Source organism: Balaenoptera borealis (assembly GCF_965194805.1).
Source record: "Balaenoptera borealis genome assembly, chromosome: 13".
Taxonomy (NCBI): Eukaryota; Metazoa; Chordata; class Mammalia; order Artiodactyla; family Balaenopteridae; genus Balaenoptera; species Balaenoptera borealis.
The window spans coordinates 16,877,442-16,898,990 of record NC_138870.1 but is presented as its reverse complement, the minus strand read 5'-3'; the positions used below and the strand labels follow the sequence as shown (position 1 = coordinate 16,898,990).

Sequence of the window (21,549 nt, the reverse complement as noted above, 5' to 3'; positions counted from 1 at the left end):
AAAGAAAAGTCATCAAAGGATACCAGCTTAGGAACTGGCTATCCATTTGTTCTACCCACACGTATGTATTCACCTTGTTAAACATCCACTAAGGAGAAAACAAGGGATAGCAGATAAGAATAAATCCTAGTTGCCAGAATTCCATTCAATTCAGTAACTGAATTGATACAGTCCCTGAATAGGGTCCCTATTTTCAAGAATCTTACAGTCTGGGGTGCTTGGGTATGTGTCAGTCTTGAAGTCAAAGGCTCTATAACTTACATCCACTAGAATATATGCTCCATGAGAGCAAAGACCTCCTTTTGGCAACTATCAGTTCAGTGTCTTGCACTGAGCTCATTAAATAGTTGGTGAATGAATGAATACTAGTAGTATGGTCTTGCAAATGTTTCTTAGCCCATTTTCCCTTCCATGAAATAGGAAGGACAATATTCACTTCACAAGACTTTTATGTAGATCAGATGACACAGAGATGGATTCCTTTGGCACAGAGAGCTTGCAACATATAAATAAGCCAGACCAGCATACAAGGACATAGACTAGATTAGGAAAATTGATAGTGGAACAGCAGATTTGGAACAATCTGTGTTGAGAGAGCTAAAAATTAACTATACTCTCACTATATAGCTAACCAGGGAGGTGGTAAGAAAGTAAAGGACTGAGTCTTAAATTAATTCCAGATATCCCACAATAATCAAAATATGGTGATGGGGCATCACATGTGATATGCGATCCTTAAAATAGGCATGATAATATAATACTGCTGAGGATCCAGAACATTCTGTTTTGTCCCCAGCTCTCACAATGCTAAAAAGTCATTAATTAATTCTGCGTCCTGGTTATCATTAAAGAGGTTCTAACCAACTAAAGAGTTATTTAAGACCAGTAAATATGAAACATGGGAAAGAGAAATGAAAAACTTTCTCCTGGGCTTTGCTTAACTTTGAAATATGTCTCCATTTTTAACACAGATCATAACTGCCCCTCTCCAATAAAGATCCAAACAAGTAAGAATTTATTTCCAAGGTGATTTAATAGTTAATGAATATATTACTGTATTAGGTACTATGTCAGACACTAAATCATGTTATTTTGAGTCGCTGTCTCACAAAATCTAGTCTGTTACACAAAGTCCTGCCATCCAATATACAAATACTTTAAATTGTTCCTGCAGTAGGAGTAAAAGAAAAATTGTACTGACTTATTACTGGGAATGTGTGAAATACTGAGCCAGAGCTTGGTAGCTCAGTCAGTACCCTCCGAAGAGAGTTTTCTCCCAAATGACAGAGCATACTTCATGGGGAGAACAAACCTCATTAGCACCAGAGTTTAAACCTGTGATTAGCCATTGAGCCCATAAGATTTGTGACCATGAAACATGTTGCTAGTTCTCATCTTGGAAACCGAGAACAAAAGCAGTATTTGAACACAGTACGTACTGTTTGACCTGTCTTTCATTCCAGTTCCTTAATTATAGCCCATGCAGAGAATATGGTACACTTATCACTAAGCTATCCGGTTCATCATAAAATACATCCATTTGATCATTCAACACACATTAATTAACCACCTATTATGCCCAGGAACTTGACAAAGATAAGCAAGATAAGACCTTGTGAGGGACACAGACGTGGACACAAGTGCTTTACAGCATTTGAAGTGTGACCTCTGCAGAACAAAGTTGAATGGAACATAGACCATGAGGGTCAACAAAGTCATCAAAGAAGTGGTGACAACTGAGCTGAATATTAAAGAATCAAAAGAATATTTTTCAGCCACAGGTGATAAAGGGGATCATTCCAGTCAGCAAGAAAAGTATTTCAAAGACACGGATTGAAATAAGCAAACTGATTTTGGGAACACCGAGTCACTTGTCCCCAACAGGTGGAGCAAGAGGAGACAGGAGAGGTAACTGAAAAGGTGGATTAAAGCCAAATCATGAATGTTCTTTATTAATTCATAAACAAATATTCATTGGGCATTTAACTATTTGCTAGAAATTATCCTAGATAATGTAGGCACATGGCAAACAAAATCCCTGCCCTAGAGTCTAGCATATGCTACACTGAAGAATTTAGGCCTTAGTTTGAAAGCAACAGAGTTAAGCAGGAAAAACAGCACAAGCAGATTTACAGAGGTAACTCTTTCGACAGTGTGAAGAATGAACTGGAACAGAGGAAACTAGACACAGTAAGATGAGTCAGAAGGTTACTTCAATAGAGCAGATGAGTCCTGCTTCTGCTATGTCTTCCATGAAACATCATGGTCCTCTCATATACGTATCTTCATCAGGAATCTGTAGAGAATATTCATTCCAAAATTTCATTATTACTTGACTGAGTTCTCACAAGAGATGTGAGTTTTTTCTCAAACCTTCAATTTCTCCACAAAGAATATATGTTTGTTAGAGCCGCATCATCTTGCACCACTAGCTACTATCAGTCATTCTGACTCATTTCCTGAACTTTTAGTTGCTCCAAGAGAACCTCATTTTGTCCAAGACAGTTGAGACAGGGCCAAACAGACTAAAGCCACTTATAAGGGCCCAGTGAAGTCTCAATTTCCAGAGAACCTCCAAAAGAACAGATGAATCAAGACTCCTGGAAGCTAGAGAAGAGGAACTAGAAACCGGTTTCCTTCCTCTAAACCATGCTTTCTGAGGTAATTAGGACCTCCCAGATCTATGAACTTCCAAACTCTATCCATTTCGTATGTATCCCAGAGTCTCAAGAATTGCCCAAAGCCTTGAGATTCATGTGAGAGAGCCCTAGAAATTTATTCTTTTGTCTATGGAACTTCACACATTTACATTTATTATTTCATTTGCTCCTTGTAACAATCAAAGGAATAAGGCAAATCATATGTAATCGGACCCATTTTAAAGATGGAAAATCTAAAACCGAGAGAGAGCAAGACTTTGACCCAAAGGTATGTGCTAGTAAGTAGCAGAATCAGAACTAGTATCCAGAGACTGACTCCGTATCCACTCCTGGACTACACTCTTTGCTTTACCTCCATAGTGCCTCCTAAGCCATCAGTCATTGCCTCTCTCCTATCGTGCCTACACGTCTGCAAAACAATTCCTTGGTCTCCTAATGTTGATAACCTCCTTTTTGTTAACCTAGACTTCATGAAGCAATCACTCTTATTTTCTAAAGCTCAAAGCCATCTATATTAACCACTAAATAAAATCTCTTTCCTTTAATGATCCCCTTCATCTTCCTCTCCAACCTCCTCAGAGCTGCTGAGAAGTTGAGCTCTAGTCAACCCACATCGACCCCAGTAAGCTGCAGGCTATTTTTAGTTCAAGACTGACATATTCAGGCAGCAAAAAGAGCCAGTGAGACGCCAAACTCCGTATCCACCCTGGAAATGAACAAAAATGGGAAGCAAGCTGGCTGGTTCGGTGTCCCTTCAGATTTATTATAAATTGTCCGAGAGAACTTGGTGAATTAGCAGCGAATCCATTCGAGGAATGCTTTGCCTCGGCCAATCCTGGAGCTGACTCTGCTAAACCTAGGCCGCCTGAGGTCTTTCAAAAATATTACTTTCACATGAAGTCCACACAGCTCAACCACTGCCGCCAAGAATGAGGCCCAGAAAGCAAGTGGCAAGCTTGGTGCTGGTCCCACTGTGCAGTTACACGAGGTGAGGGGCAGCATCTGAGAGAGGAAAAATCTCCTAAGTAGGAGTCAGAAAATCTAGATTCCTGACCACTTATGAGCCATGTGACACTGAGAAAGTCGGAGCGTGTGGCCTTGCCTGGCAGCCTCTTCAGGATTCCCTCTGCCTCGGCCACACTGAACCCCTTCACCCAAAGTCACACCCTTCCAGGAGTAGCCTGCATACAATGTCTAATCAAGGGCTAAAGGACTGGAAATTCTGGCCCAATGTGAGGCATCTCTGACAGGCCTTTTCAGCTCCAGAGCTCCCCATGGGGTCAGCAGAGGCTGCCAGCCTGGGCCTATATCTAGCTGGGCTCCTCACCTGCCCAACCCTTATAGGTCTCACCCCAAGGAAACTCCCTAATATACAACCATAACAATAACCCCTGTCTCAGAGCGTGAATCCTGGAGGACCCAACATGCAACACCAATAAATCAACGTCATTGACACTAAGTGAACTCCAACAAAATGACACCTCTAACAAGAATCCTCTGAAAATAAAGTTCCTTTATTTAGGTGAAGAAATCTTCACAAACCATGCAAAGTCACACCGGTGCTGCAGGGTTAGAGAAGATCTCTGCTAAGTTCCCGAGGAACAAAAAGACAAATAATCGTAATAAAATGCAGCAGTTCTGGTTCAAGGTGGCAACGTAGAAAGATCCTGAACTCACTTTCTCTCACGGATACACCAGTTCTACAGCTACATATGGAACAACTACCTCTGAAAAAACCTAAAGGCTAACCGAGCAATGACTACACATCAGACCAATGAGAAGAAAACCATATCGAAGTCAAAACAGAAGAGGAGAAAATAGAGAGGAGAAGGCCAGAAGATGGTGACACAGCCACAAGCCAAAGAATACCTGGAGCCACCGGAAGCTGGAAGAGGCAAGGAAGGATCTTCCCCTAGAGCCTTTGGAGGGAGAACAGCCCTGGTGACACCTTGATTTTGGATTTCTGGCCTCCAGAATTGTGAGAAGGTAAATTTCTATTGTGTAAAGGGAAAACATTTTTAAATTATATTAAATTAAATATAGCCTTCTGCTTCCATTTCTTCACAGTTGAGTGAAAGCAGATCCTGGATGCAATCATGGAATCAGAGAACTGTTTTCTCTCCCCTCAGCGGCTTTAGCCTTCTCTACAATCCCCCTGGATTTGGTCCTGTACTACCGCCAGTGCCTGATGCCTTCCTCCTCTCCAACCCCCTCTTTCATATCAGTGGGAAACTAAGAGGACGCCAAAAGCCTGTAACTGTCTCAGACATATCACTGGAATTATATTTCTTGGTTGACAGATTCTGATGGTGGGCTCTGTGATAAGCATTCAGATCCCCTTTTCAGGGCTGAAGGGCTTATTTCCCAGTGGCTGTAAGAGCTGCTGGCAGATTCCTCAACTCTCAGCCCTCTCCAGGAACTGACTTCAGCTGAAGACAGCTGCATCCCCCATAAACAGAAGCCCATAAGATGACTAGTCCGTACACAAGTTTACTGACCCTCTCATCCCAACTCGGGGCAACTCTGCAGGGCCTCCTCAGCTTCTGAGCTCCCCGTGAAGTTGGCTGAGGCTATGTGGAGACTGCATCACAGCCCAATTTCTGCCTCTGCCCAATGCCTCTTCCTTTCCTTCCCCAACAAATACTGGGCCCCTAATAAGTTCCCTGCACACTAATGTCTGTCTCAGAGTCTGCTTCAGTTAGTACCAGTACCCTCTGAGAAACCAAATATGAAGATTAGATTTTGGTATTTCAATATTCTCTGGCTGACTAGCAATGAGAACCCCATCACTGGTGGTGGATCTCAGGTAACTCCAGGTCCTCCTACCTGCCCTCCACCTACTCAACATGGACCAGAAGCAGCCAGAAGAATATTATAAAACTAGATTCTAAGAAACCTGGATCAAAGTAGACAGTGCAATTGTTATTTTCACCCGTGGTGAACTGGGATGACACACCAGTGGGAAGAAATGGTTTAGCAAGTGCAATGTATCAGGACTTGGAGAATCTGAGGAAATAGACATTCTAAGAAAAATATAATTAGAGCAGTTTCTGAGAATTTATGCTCTGGAGAAAAAGAATGAAAGTCTGGTGGTTATAAATCATTAATTAAAAGCTATATGTGAAATAAAGTTGGAGGACTCATACTTGCTGATTTCAAACTTACTACAAAGATACAGTAATCAAGATAGGGTAGTACTGGCATAAAGATAGACATATAAATCAATGGAGTCCAGTAATAAATTCATACATTGATAGTTTTTGACAATGGTACCAAGTCTATTCAATAGGGAAAGAATAGTCTCTTGAATAAGTGATATTGGGACAACTGGATTTCCACATACAAAAGAATAAGGTTGAACCTCTAACTCAGAATATACAAAAATTAACACAAAGTGGATCAAATACTTAAATTTAAGAACTGAAACTATAAATAAGTTCATTTATATCATTTTTTAAGATTCCACATATAAGCGATATCATATGATATTTGTCTTTCTCTACCTGGCTTACTTCACTCAGTATGATAATCTCTAGGTCCATCCATGTTGCTACAAATGGCATTATTTCATTCTTTTTTATGGCTGAGTAATAACTCAGGCACAGAAAACAAACTTATGGTTACCAAAAGGGAAGGGGGAGAGGGATAAATTAGGAGTTCGGGATTAACATACACACACTACTATATATAAAAAATAGGGCTTCCCTGGTGGCGCAGTGGTTGAGAATCTGCCTGCCAGTTCAGGGGACACGGGTTCGAGCCTTGGTCTGGGAAGATCCCACATGCCGCGGAGCAACTAGGCCCGTGAGCCACAATTACTGAGCCTGCGCGTCTGGAGCCTGTGCTCCACAACAAGAGAGGCCGCGATAATGAGAGGCCCGTGCACCGCGATGAAGAGTGGCCCCACTTGCCGCAACTAGAGAAAGCCCTCGCATAGAAACAAAGACCCAACACAGCCATAAATTAAAAAAAAAAGAAATACAAAAAACAAAATATATATATATATATATATATATACATAACCAATAAGGACCTACTGTACAGCACAGAGAATTATACTCTGTATCTTGTAATAATCTAACAATGAATCTGAAAAAGAATAGATATATATATAACTGAATCACTTTGCTGTACAACTAAAACTAACACAACATTGTACATCAACTATACTTCAATAAATAAATAAAGAACTAAAACTATAAAACTCTTAGAAGAAAATATAGGGGCAAACCCTCACGACCTTGGATTTGGCAATGGTTTCTTAAACATGAAACCAAAAGTACAGGCAGCAAAAGAAAATTAGATAAACTGAACTTCACTAAAATGAAAGATTTCTGTGTATCAAAAGTACACTATCAGGAGTCACTGTCGTCTCTCGGTCTCCCATCGGCCCGATGGAGGAGGAGGAGGAGGAAGCGAGGGCGCTGCTGCCTGGCGGCCCCAACGAGGCCAGCAGAGGCGCCCCCGTTACCCCCCCTGCCCCCGGGGCGCTGCCGGCCCTCTGCGACCCCAGTCGCCTGGAGCACCGGCTTTTGGTGCTGTTGCTGATGTGCTTCCTTGGTTTCGGCAGCTATTTTTGCTATGACAATCCTGCTGCCCTTCAGACTCAGGTTAAACGGGATATGCAGGTGAATACCACGAAATTCATGATGCTGTATGCCTGGCATTCTTGGCCCAATGTAGTTTTGTGTTTCTTTGGTGGCTTTTTGATAAACTGCGTATTTGGAATACGATGGGGCGCCGTTATGTTTAGTTGCTTTGTTTGCATTGGACAGGTTGTTTTTGCTCTGGGTGGAATATTTCACGCTTTTTGGCTGATGGAATTTGGAAGGTTTGTGTTTGGGATTGGTCGGGAGTCCTTAGCAGTTGCCCAGAATACATATGCTGTGAGTTGGTTTAAAGGCAAAGAATTAAACTTGGTGTTTGGACTCCAACTTAGCATGGCTAGAATTGTAAGTACAGTAAACGTGAACCTCATGGGATGGCTGTATTCTAAGGTTGAAGCTTCACTGGGTTCTGCTGGTCACACAACCCTTGGGGTCACACTTATGATCAGGGGTATAACATGTATTCTTTCACTAGTCTGTGCCTTGGCCCTTGCTTACTTGGATCAGAGAGCAGAATGAATCCTTCATAAAGAACAAGGAAAAACAGCTGAAGTTATCAAGTTAACTGATGTGAAGGACTTCTCCTTACCCCTGTGGCTCATATTTATCATCTGTGTCTGCTATTATGTTGCTGTGTTCCCTTTCACTGGACTTGGGAAAGTTTTCTTTACAGAGAAATTTGGCTTTTCCTCCCAGGGAGCGAGTGCTATTAACAGTATTGTATATGTAATATCAGCTCCCATGTCCCCAGTATTTGGGCTTCTGGTGGATAAAACAGGAAAGAACATCATCTGGGTTGTGTGTGCAGTGGTGACCACTCTTGCTTCCCACATGATGCTGGCCTTCAGGCTGTGGAACCCTTGGATTGCTATGTGTCTCCTGGGACTCTCTACTCATTGCTTGCCTGTGCATTGTGGCCAACGGTGGCATTTGTAGTTCCCAAACATCAACTGGGAACTGCATATGGCTTCATGCAGCCCATTCAGAATCTTGGGTTGGCAGTCATTTCCATCACTGCTGGCATGATATTGGATACTTGGGGATATCTGTTTTTAGAAGTTTTCTTCATTGCCTGTGTTTCTTTCTCTCTTTTATCTGTGGTCTTACTCTACTTGGTGAAGCGTGCCCAAGGTGGGAACCTAAATTATTCTGCAAGACAAAGGGAAGAAATGAAACTTTCTCATGCAGAATGAGAAGTTTAAATGACTGTGTCATGAGAATGGGCTGCACACATCATTGGTTTGAAAACTTCCATTTTTTTTTTTTTTTAAATTTAGAGTTTAGTCGTTAGGAAAAATAATGGTCTGGGGAATTATTATATTTATATTTTGAATACATCTATTTTAAAGTATAACTGTGAGGACTATTTTAGTCTGTGTCTTTTGTATTGCTGAAGAATTCTGCTTTGGAATAGGCTCATCAATGATGAAGTTTAGAAAATTGCATCTGGTACATGCAGGTGATTTTGAGTAAGGACAGTAAATAATGGAAATCTTTGGATCTTGTATTGAGATAATGTCCACAAAGTGTATCTTAGGAATATGGCCTTTTCTTTATCTTAAAGCAAAAAAAAAGTTTTTGAGGGGGTAGAAAGGATATTTTATATAGAATAAACAATGGCATTTTAATAGGCATTCCCTTTTGTAATAGGGAACATTTGGAAGATATTTTTATGAAGTCTCATTTCCACAAATAGCAGATTGTGTTCTGCTCTCTTTAGTTACCAGAAGTTGCTGAGCAGTGACCCTTTTGAGCTTCTTTATTTCTGTTACTGAGGACCCTAATCCCTTAGGGACATAATTTTGTGGTACAAACTTTCTGTATGGTTTTTCTTATAGTCCAATTAATTACTAAAAAAAGTCCTGTAAATTATGATAATTGCATATCTACAAGGATAAACGAACATTGCAAAAGAAAAAAAAAAAGGTACACTATCAGAAGAGTGAAAAGACAAACCACGGAATGGGGGAAAGCATTTCCCAAACACATATCTGATAAGGGTTTAATATCCAAAGAACGCCTCAATGACAAAAAGACAATCCAAGTAAAAAATGAGCAAGGACTAAGACATTTTTCCGAAGAAGATATACAAATGGACAAAAGGAACATGCTGTCTTGAGTCATTACGGAAATGCAACTCAAAACCCCAATGAGATCCCACTTTACACTCACTAGGTGACTGGTCAAAAATATAAACAATAACGAGTGTCGACCATAATGTGGAAAAATTGGAACCCTCCTACATTGCTGATGGGAATGTAAAATCATGCAGCTGCTTTGAAAAACAGTCTGGCAGTTCCTCAAAAAGTTAAACATAGAGTTACCATATGATCCAGCAATTCTACTCCTATGTGTATACCTGAGAGAATTTAAAAATATATGTCAAAAAAACTTGTACATGAATGTTCACAGCAGCATTATTTGTAACATCCAAAAGGTGGAGACAACCCAAATGTCCATCAACTGATGTGTGGATAAACAAAATATGCTATATCCAAACAGTGGATTATTATTTAATCATAAAAAGGAATTGAAGTACTGATACATGCTATAATATGGATGAACCTTGAAAACATCCTGAGTAAAAGAAACCAGACACAAAAATCACGTATTTCATTAAAACTTATATGAAATGTGTGGAATAGACAAATCCATAGAGACAAAGTAGCTTAGTGCTTTACAGAAGCTAGAAGAAGGGAATGAAGAGTATTATGGGCTCAGGGTTTCTTTCTGGGGTGATGGAAATGTTTTGAAATAGAAATGTTTTGAATTAGAAGTACAACTTCATGAGTATACTAAAACCACAGAATTTTACACTTTAAAAGGGTGAATTTTATGATATGTGAATTACATCTCAATTCTTTAAAATCCAAAGTTTGGGGAAAAAATAAACAGCTAAGGGTGAAAGTCAGGAGGTCTCCGTGGCAGCACATAATCTTATCTCCTGCAGCTGCAGGACAGAAAACGCTGAGGAATAGGCCCAGTACTTAGCAGAGTTCCAAAGAAAATTAATTTCTCAATCCACTATGCCAAGGTCAAGGCTGTTGCTGGCAAAAAATGGGACTATGAGATATGGGATAGGAGTCATCTAAGTTGATGCATTATAAATCCAGAATCCATAGACTCCTCTAAGTCCTCCAAGTATGTGTAGAAGTGGCCCACTCCTCCCTGTTAAGGACAAATGCTTCCCACTTGGCTCAAACTAGATGTCGAGGCTTCCCTCCTGCTCCCAAAGGAGACTCAGCAATTTTTAATCTATAGTTGGTACCCAAGCACTTTGGCATCCTTTTGCCAAAGCAGCAGTATGCAAGAAGGGCATCATCATCCTGTCAAGAATAACTGACCCTGATCATCATTAGGAGATAAGGCAGGGTGGAATATATTTGGCACCCCGGTGATCCATTTGGGCACCTCTGGGTATTCTTTTGCCCAAATTTGAAGGTAAACCAGTGAGTGCAACAGCCATAGCCTGAAAAGGGCATGGTGACCAGGGGCTCAACTAGCTCAGAAGATAAGCCAACTAGACCAGAAGAGATGCAAGCTGAGGATGAGGGCAACATATAATAGATAAAGAGATGGGAGTGGATGACTGTCAATTGCCACTCAAGCCCAGCTTACTAATACAGACCTTGGTTTATCCCACTAACTATCCTCTTGTAAGCTTCCCCCACAGAAACGGGTCCAACAGAATGCTGGAGGACCTCCTCCCAGAAGTGATACTTTAAAAGTGGATTTAAGTAGCGTAAGGGGTAGACTGAAGTGGATGCTATAATGCGAAGCTCTGTCCCTTCAGGACTACAGACTTGCTTCTCCCACTACAGAGGTATTGTCAGATAACAGCCCTTAGCCATCAGGCCTTTCTATAAATGCCCTCAGTTAAAGACAGCCTTCTTGCCCAAGGTCACATCCTCTTACCAGGGGCTGCCTGCATTAATGACAGATCAACATGGGGCTATAGCAGCCTGGCCCCCTCAAGCTGTCCTCAATGCAGGACAGCTCGGCAGGGCACCCATCCTCTGAGGTTAGTGGTAGCTTTGGCCGAGATTGCATCACAGCTCTCTCTGCCCAATCCTGCTTCCTTCTCTTCTACCACAGGTGTTGATCTCAAGAGCATTCACTCAATAAATATCCTGTTTGCTGCGGGTCGACAGGCTGTCCCGGCGGACTTGGGCTCCACGGCCCCTGCTGCCGGGTCGACCAGCTGTCCCGGTGGACTTGGGCTCCGTGGCCCTGGCTGCCTGCTCCTTGTTTGTGTCCTGAAGATTAGTGTGCCGAGTTGGTCTGTTCATTAAGATTAAACATGTAAACAAGAGCCACTTTAAAAAATAATAAATTTTAAAAATTAAAATAAACATCCTGTTTGCAAATTTCTGTCTCAGAGTGTGCTCTCTAGGCAACCTGACCCGCAACATTTATAATTATACCATAATGGAAAACACTACATTTTAAGCTTCTTCTCTGTAAGTTAATGTTATTTCAGCTCCTCTTAATTCTGGTAATTTATCTTTTAATCATCCTAGATTAATTTACTATGAAACATCACCAATTGAGAACTTTTCCTACATTTTTCAAGTCTCCAAAAGCCTACTCATACTTTCTTTTGTCTCAGTAAATGACCTCACTTCATTGAAATCAAGGCTAAACATTAATTCTCTTAATCTCTTTCCTCCCACTCCTAAATTTCTTTGTGTGCTCAACACATATTTTTATATTTTCTTTCTTTCTCAGATAATAAAGTGTCTCTTTCCATAGCAAGGTTAATTCTTACTACTTAATTCTTTACTCTATGGTTTCCTGACTTCTCCAAAACAATATTTCATCAAAGTCTTTAATCTCTCCATCTGAAAGTTTACTTCCTTTGAGTGTATTAATATCCAAAACATATTCCATCAAAGTCTTTAATCTCTCTATACAAGTTTCTTTCCTTTTAGTCTATAAATACCATTGCTTATTTAAAAACCAAAAACAAAACTTGAGGTCTATCTTGTTTCTCTCTTATTCTTTACCAACAAACAAGGTGGGGAAACGTATAATCACGTATCTACTCCATTTTGAGTCCACAGTTCAATAAACTACAATCTGTATTCTATCCACATCTCTCTACTGAAATATCACTCTGAAAAGTCACCATGACTTCCTAATAGTCAAATCCAATGATTTTTTCCTTAGTCCTTTTTTTTCTCAACCATTCTATATTTTACATCATTTGGTCTTGTCTTATTCTTAAAATTCTTTCATTACATTTTCCAAGAAGCTGTTTTGCCCAGGTTCTCAAACTCTTTAACGACATCTTTTTCAGTTTCTACCCCCCCACTAACCCCGATTATGGGCACTTTCAAAGTTCTGTTCTTGGTTCTTTTCTCTTTCAATTCTAATCTTCCTCTTTTAGTGATTCCTTTTTTCCCCATCTTGAACTACAAAACTATGATTCTCAAAAGTAAAACCACTAATTTGACACTTTTATTTGGGCTCTAAACTCAAGTTTTTACCATGAAAAATATATTAATTACTGAATTAAAATAACTATATTTCATTATGTTGTGAATGTTTCTATTCCCAGTTTACTAAGTACTTATGCTAAATTTGTGTTCAATATAATCAATGCTTTTTCAGGATTTACTGACAATATATATTTTATCCTTTACATATTAGATTCCCTGATAGTCAACTATCTTTGTCTTCCTGAAATAAACCCTGATTTAAAATGTTGTGCTTTTTTTCCAGATTCCTAAATTGATAGGCACAAATGAGACTGACCCACAAACTTTATTGAAACTATCTTCCATTAGGTTTTGTATTAAGGCTATTTTTTCCTATGATCTAAAAATTTTTATAGAATATGAGAAGTGTCAGTTTCATAACAGTTCCAAGTACTTGTCCACACCATCTTCTGAGTCTAGAAAACTCATTTTTAAGGTAGTTCTTAAAACTTCACAGTTCTTCCATGGTTTCTCATCTATTCAGATTTTTTAATCTTACATGTCAATTTAGCTAGATAAAATGCAAAACCATGTTTTAAAATACATGACTGGGTTAGCAGGACCCAAAAAAAGAAATCCTAAGAGGCCTAAATTCACATAAAAGTTGGAATCCAGCTGGATAGCTCTCTGGTGATTGGGTTTTAATGGGACTCAAACATAAGGGAAAGAACACAAAGCCTTGATTCTTTACAAAGTAGAAAAGCAAATCAAAGAATCCTGCATAAAAGCATAAGTTAGTGAAGTAAAGGGAAAGAATTACAGGAAGATACCAAATGTATACTGCTGTAGCCTTGGCTCTGGGAGAAGGGGGATAGACATTCCCCCTGGAGAACTCATACTTATAGGCTGTCCCATGGTGGAATCAGAAGTGAAATTTATATTACCTCTGTTATTGGAAAAACTCCAAACTGAAATGAAGTTTAAAGTAGCCCTAGGACAGTAGTGCCCCCAGGCACCTGACAAAAACAAACATTATTTCTGGAGAAATACATTCCAACCCTCTCTCAAATAATTTCCAAATCTAAATTTCCAAGGTTAGGAGCTCAACAACAAAAACAAAGAAAAGAAGAAACATGCAACTATGAGTAAAAACTAGCAGAATCAAGAAGAGAAAAAAATCACACATGCAACAATTACATATATTAGAATGACCAGATACTGAATAAAAAGTAATTATATAATAAGAATATAATTAATAAAAATAAATATATTTATGTAGTAATATAAGAAATAGTGTACTGAAAGTATAAATGAAGGAACAAAATTGACCATGCAGATTTGAAGATAAAACCAAATACAACCTCTAAAAATGAAAATATAATTGAAATTAGAAACAATATTGGTTAAAATATATGAATAAACAAAGTAGAAAAGAGAATTAGAGAACTAGAAAATATTTTTGAAGAACTTATTCAGAAGAATTTCTCAGATGGAAAATTAGGGAGAAAAGAAGAGCTAAGAAACCAAGAAAACAGAGTGAGAAAATACACAGAATGTATCACAGAGAAACCATTAGATGGAAAATAAAAGAGTTTAAGAGGTAGGGTGTATAAGATGAAATAGAGTTACAAGAAAGACTAAAGAGAATGGGAAGAAATTTTTAAATAGATAAGAGCTGATAATTTTCCAGACTTTTTTTAAAGTAAAAAATATATATATAAATCCTCACAATCAGGAGGCAACAAACCCCAGGAGGGTAAAATCAAAAGAAATCCACACTGAGGCACATTGTTGTGAAATTATAGAAGACTGAAAACAAAAAGAAGATCTTACAAGTCACCAGAGAGAGAAAATAGATTTCCTACAACAGAATGACAGACTGATGACTAATCTCTCAAAAGTAACAATGGAAGCTAAAAGAATTGTGGAATATCTTCAAAACACTGAGAGAACAATTTTCAGACAGAATTGTATTCCCATCAACACTATCTTTCAAGAATAAAGGTGAAATAAGGGCATCTACAAAAGAATAAAACCTCAAAGAGTTTATTAATAACAGCCATCACTAGAGGAATGTATAAAGTAAGTACTTCATGAAGAAGGAAAATAACTTCTTAGGGAAGGGCTAAGATGCAAGATATGCCAACAATCAATGAAAATGGCAAACATGAGGTGAATCTGAAAAAGCACTGTATAAATCAATAGCGACAGCATCTAATGTGGCAGTTAAAATATTAAGATAGAACAAAAATACTAATCAAAATTTGAGCATTCTAAGTCTTTATATTGTCTAGCAGGAGGGTAACTACAAAAAGATTAGAATAAAGTGCATATATCTTTATTAGTAGAAGAGGAAAATGAGAAAAACAACTTAATCTAAAAGTAGACAATAACAGAAAAGAAAAAAAGCGGGTTGAAAAAAAGGCCCAAATTAAGATGGTAGAAATGAATTCAAGTATATTAATTACAATAAATGTAAATGGAATAAACTATTCTGTTAAAAGATAAAATCAACCATTTACAGCTTATATTAAAACAATTTTAATACATAAAATGCAAATAATAATATCTATAGTGACTAGCTTATGGAATTAAAAATTAGTAGAAAAAATAAAATTCAGAGCAAATTAGAATATAACTTGGAAGAGGACTGACATAAAATATGAATGATCCTATAATGATTGAAGGCATTCAATCAAAAGTTAGAAGTCTTTTCATAAAAAGAATCAAGCATTTCTCTCTCCTTTGTTATATAATTATACCTCAGGATAACCAAATAATTGATGAAGGATTATTTCTTTTTATAAAAGTATTCCAGCTAATAAACAAAGAAGAACTTATAGAATTAAACACCATGACTTGAAATCATTAATGAAATAACAAATCTAGGCAATAATGATCAATGGCTATAAAGCTGCATAGAGCAGTCATCATGGGCTTCGTTTTAAAAATGGCATTAAGACTTAGAAAAGGTGAGGGAGTTCACCATGTCAATTGCTCAGGGAAGAATAATCCAGGCAGAGGAAACAATCACTGCAAAGGCCCTTGACTAAGTGGGAGTCTAACACTTTGTTAAAAAGTACAAAAAGGAGACCCAAGAGGCTAGGAAAAATAATGACAGGAGATGGAACCAGACTGTACCAGGAGCCAAATAATGAGCAACTGGTTGGATGGAACTGGTATTAGTTGAATGGAGGACGACTGGGTGGAGGAGGTTTGGTAGATGAAATCAGGAGCTTAGTTTTGAATATGTTAAGTTTAAGATGTTTATAGGACATCCAAATGAAGTTGTCATGTAGGCAACTGAATATACAAACGTGGAATTCTGGGCCAGAAATTAAAATGTGGGAACCATCATCATATAAATGGTACTTACAGCCAGGGAACCGCATTAAGATCACTAAGGGAAAGAGACTGACAGAAAAACACAGACAACTAGGACTGAGTTTTGGAGAATGATTCGGGAGAAAATAGCATTTTCCACCTTCTTATATACTGTATACAGTTGTCCCTCATGGATACAGATTGATTCCTGGACGCCATGGATACCAAAACCTGTGGATGCTTAAGTCCCTTACATAAAATGTCATAGTACATTCAGTTGGCCCTCTATATCTGTGGATGTGGAACCCACAGAAAGGAAGGGCTGACTGTAATTTATTATGTATTGTATTTATTTTACAATACTACAAATTATGTATTACAATATTATGTCTTGTATTTTATAAACTATAAGAATGTAAAATCGCATAATGAGGACTTCCCTGGTGATGCAGTCGTTAAGAATCCGCCTGCCAATGCAGGGGACACGGGTTCGATCCCTGGTCCAGGAAGATCCCACATGCCGCAGAGCAACTAAGCCTGTGCGCTGCAACTACTGAGCCTGCGCATCACAACTACTGAAGCCCGTGCGCCTAGAGCCCACGCTCCACAACAAGAGAAGCCACCAGAAGGAGAAGCCTGAGCACCGCAACGAAGAGTAGCCCTTGCTCACTGCAACTAGAGAAAGTCCACAAGCAGCAGAGACCCAACACAGCCAAAAATTTAAAAAAAAAAAAAATCCCATAATGAAAGGGATTTTTGTCTTTTCTGTTCTGACCACTGATACATCACAAGGACAAAGAATAGTGTCTTGCTTAGTAGGTATTCAATAACCATTTGTTGATAAGAATCTATGGATTTTGCTTTTCATGTTTGTTTTAGAAATTCTTCCATATGTTGAGGTCATAAAGATAGTCTTCTTTCTTTTTTCTCTAAGTATATTACATATTTGCCTTTCATATCTACTCCGTAATCCATATGGAACTGAATGATGTGAAATAAGGATCTAATTTCATTTTTCACACATCTCTTTTCTACAGAATAAAGTTCAAAATTGTTAGCATAACATTCAAGGGCATTTAGATCTTCATGATCTAAATCTACTTTATCTCTCCTATGTCATCTTTCACCGCCATCCTGTGGAGCCTTAGTTCAAATATGTTAAACTACTAGCAATTCTTGAGCTCTAGACAATGCGATATGATATGCAACAGGAAAATATGAAATTATTAAAAGACATAATCACGTGTGGATCATAAAACTGTACACCTAGAAAAAAATTTTTTTTAAAAAACAGGTTTGCTGATAAGAACAAGAGTTAAAATATGTGCATCCATTAAAATGATGTTTGTAGGGAATTCCCTGGAGGTCTAGCCATTGGGACTCTGAGCTTTCACTGCCGAGGGTCCGGGTTCAATCTCTGGTCGGGGAACTAGGATTCTGCAAGCCATGCAGTGAGGCCAAAAAATAAATAAATGGTGGCAATAAATAGAAGTGATAGCGAGCAGGGAACTAGTGACCACATAAAAATTATTTTTTTTAAAAAGTGATGTTTGTAAAGATACCAAATTACATGACACATGCTTATAATATCATATTAAATGATAAAAACAGAATTCCAAATTCTACCTACTGGATTGTTTAAATTTTTAAAAATTAAATACGTAATAAATGATTTAAGAGGCACACTACAATGATAATGGTCAATGTGTTTTGACGGTTGAATTTTCCTCATATGCTAAGTTTTATAAGTTGGTTTTATAATAAAAAAAATTTAAATAAAAATATTTTATATTTGTACATAAATGCTAATACATCTTATCCCTGATCAGAGAACTTTCACCAAATTTCAAATAAGGCCTTGAAAATGGGGACCTTAGGTATAATTTTTCATCAGTCACAACTACCCAAAAAATTGAAACATCCATTTAGGAATCTTAATTCATTCCTAGAAAACAAATAGGTTCATTGTCACTAAGATTAACGAGTCTAAGTAATAAAAATATTTGGGGGAGGGGGGAATTTGTTAAGGTAGTATAATCTGTAAGACATTAAAAATAGCATTTATTGTATGTTTTCTATGCTATAGCTATGAGCTGTACTCATTACTTTAAATATATGATCTCATTTTAATCCTCAGAGTAGCTCTACAACACAGACATCATTATTTGCAGTAGTGGTTAAGAGCATGGATCCATAGCTTTTCATCTTCATGTAGAACCAAAAGAATATGTTTACCAATAAGTCTTAAACTAAATACTCAGATAACATGAGCTTCTATTTTACACCTGGAAGTGTCCCTGGAGATCACCTACCCCAACATTTTAGAGATAAGGAAATTCCAGTACTCAGAGAGAAAACAGACTTGTTGATGACCACACACCGAGATAATGGGAATGACATCAATACCAGAATTATTGTTTCATCATTCTTTCCACTATACCACACTTCAACTCAATCACTGAATTCAAAACTCAAATCAAAATGATTGAATATTTGCCTTCAAAAATTACCCTAACAGTACACTCCTCCCCAAATGGTTTCTTTTCTGAAAAGATTACACATTATATATATATATTATATATATTGATATATATAAAACACACACACATATACATATATATAGAAATGGTTTTTTCTGAAAAGATTATATATATGTGTGTATATATATCAATATTATATATATATATAATATATATATATAATATATATATATAATATATATATATAAAATATATATATATGTAGGTTCACATGTCTGTTCACATAGTTCTGAATACTGGAGCTCTTTAAAGACAATACCTGAGGCCACAAACTGATAGCCCACCTGCTTTTTGGGAACATCTACAGAACAATCACTTGAATAGGCAGCACAGTTTTCAATATATAAATTCTCTATTAAAATGTCTATGAAGCAATTCTCCCTTTTGTTGCTAGTAAATGAAAACACTGTATCTTCTATAAAAAATTTCATTAAGGAATGCCATTCATAAAAAGATTCAATTAAGTATATGAAACTTATGCCACTGTGACCTATATTGAGTTGTTCTCTAAGACAAGATAATCTTTTGTTGTTGTTGTTCTGAGCTCATCTCTGGAGCAAAAAGATCAAATTCCATTAAGAAAAACAGCTTTGTTCTCCCAATTAGAGTCCCAGAGGAATCTGACTGTGTGAGATCTCCAGGGCACACAGTGGGAGAAAGACCACTCATGCTGTATCTCCCCACTCCACTCCACCCTCCCACACACATACACTCCTTCCCACACATACACACATACAGTATCCCTTCCATTTGGGATTGACCAGAGTTAACCTTTTTTTTTTTTTTTAAAGAAAGGAAATTATCAGAGCATTCATTCATTTTTGACTAAAGACCTAGAAAAGGCCATGCCTTAATCCAAAGCTGACCCACTGAAAATCACAGCTAAATAAATGCTCCCAAGACTGACTGACACGATCCCACCGAAATTGGCCTTTCTCTGAACACATACATTCCTCATCTGCCTCTTGCATCATAGACTCTTCCAGACTATTTGGCTAAAGTTACATCGCTGTACAGAAATCCCCACTTAAGGAGCAAAAGGCCATACTCTGCTTGAATAGCCTCAAATGATGTAAAACTCACCATTACTTCTTGCGGCAATCTGTGCTTTAGGGGGGCAGCTCGACTAGGAATTTTTCCCTGTGTTAGTCACTGAGAGTCTGGTAATGTTTGCTTAAACGTCCCGTGGGTTATTAGACACATCCACATCCACTCAGCAGTAATCATTAACCCCTATGTAAATGGCAGGTTTATTCTCTCATTCATTCCATTTATCCAGCACTTTCTACATGCCTTCATATCTATAGAACCTCCACCTTCAGCCATTAAAAATATGTACAACAGGGGGAATTCCCTGGTGGTCCAGGAGTTAAGACTCTGTGCCCTCACTGATGAGGGCCTGGGTTCAATCCCTGGTCAGGAAACTAAGATCCCGAAAACCTCAAGGTGTGGCCAAAGAAAAGAAAATACATACAACAAAAATCAGGGTGTAGGCATTTGAGACTATAATTTTTTGTCATCTAGAAATGAAGTATTTTTTCTTTGTCAGTCATAGACTGGTTTCATCAGAATTATTTTGGTTAGCTCTGGGCCCCCCCTCTAAAGATTATTATTCCAAAAATCTAGAAAGTCAAATTAAAAAAAAAAACTCTTCAAGAGATTCTGATATACATCTCAATTTTAGGCACCATGGGTCTAAATAACTTCTAAAGTCTCTAAGTGTGTCTTCAGTATGCTCCAATCCAGAATCACACTACACTTATTAGTATTTACGCCAACTATGTACACTAATTGTGAGTATCACCCTACAACTGTGAGAACAAGCCTTCTCAGTTCCCCACTGTTGCAGGTTGGGCTCCATGGGAAACAGGTTTTAGGTCAGAGATTAGGATTCAGGAAGTTTACTGGCGGATGTGAATTGTCGGGTAAGGAAATGAAGCAGGATTGGGCAGAGGGAGAAACTGGGTTGAGATACTGCCGAGAGAAAGGCTGAAGCTGACTCACAGGGAGCTCTGAGGCTGGAACAGTTCTCGAGTTGTTTCAAGTTGGGACAAGGGGACTGGGTTTTATACCTGGTGCTAACCTGTCACTGGATGTTTCCCTACCCCCGGAAGGGATCATGAACTTGGCGAGGTGGCTTTCCTCAGCCCAGGGCTGCTGATGGCTAAGCTCCTCAGCCCTGAAGGGGGACCTGGGCACACATCACAACATCTGGTTCACCTACCTTCACAAGAAACAAGATGGTAAGAGCTAAGCCAGAGCATTTCTCAGCCAAGAACCAGCAGGGTTTTTTTTGGTTGTTATTTTTTCTTCTGTTTTAATTGATGTATAGCTGATTTACAATGTTGTGTTAGTTTCTGCTATACAGCAAAGTGATTCTGTTACGCATATGTATACTTTATTTATTTTTTCTTATTTTTAGAAATTTATTTTTTATTTATTGGGTCTTCGTTGCTTCACGCAGGCTTTCTCTAGTTGCAGTGAGCAGGGGCTACTCTTCGTTGCGGTGCACAGGCTTCTCATTGTGGTGGCTTATCTTGCTGCAGAGCATGGGCTCTAGGCACACAGGCTTCAGTAGTTGTGGCACACAGGCTCAGTAGTTGTGGCTCGGGGGCACTAGAGCACAGGCTCACGAGTTGTGGCACACGGACTTAGTTGCTCTGCTGCATGTGGGATCTTCCTAGACCAGGGCTCGAACCCGTATCCTCTGCACTGGCAGGTGGATTCTTAACCACTGCACCACCAGGGAAGTTGGTACATTTTTTTTTTATATTCTTTTCCATTATGGTTTATCACAGGATATTGAATATAGTTCCCTGTGCTATACAGTAAACCTTGTTGTTTATCCATCCTATGTATAACAGTTTGCATCTGCTAACCCCAAACTCCTAATCCATCCCTCCTTCTACCCCCCTCGGCAACCACAAGTCCGTTCTCTAGGAGAACCAGCAGTTTTTAAGTTGCCGAAAAGAGCACAGCATTACTATCTTTCACTTCC

At 38.5% G+C, this 21,549-nt stretch overlaps 1 long non-coding RNA gene and 1 pseudogene across 2 annotated transcripts in view; one reads left to right on the top strand and one right to left on the bottom strand.

Annotated features, from left to right (window-relative positions):
* The window catches only part of LOC309609926, an 89,642-nt gene that overhangs the window by 53,148 nt on the left and 14,945 nt on the right, over window positions 1-21,549 (bottom strand). The window lies entirely within an intron of this gene.
* Window positions 6,765-18,706, top strand: LOC309609881 (lysosomal dipeptide transporter MFSD1 pseudogene; annotated as a pseudogene). The gene has a single exon. The product of its transcript is annotated as a lysosomal dipeptide transporter MFSD1 pseudogene (transcript).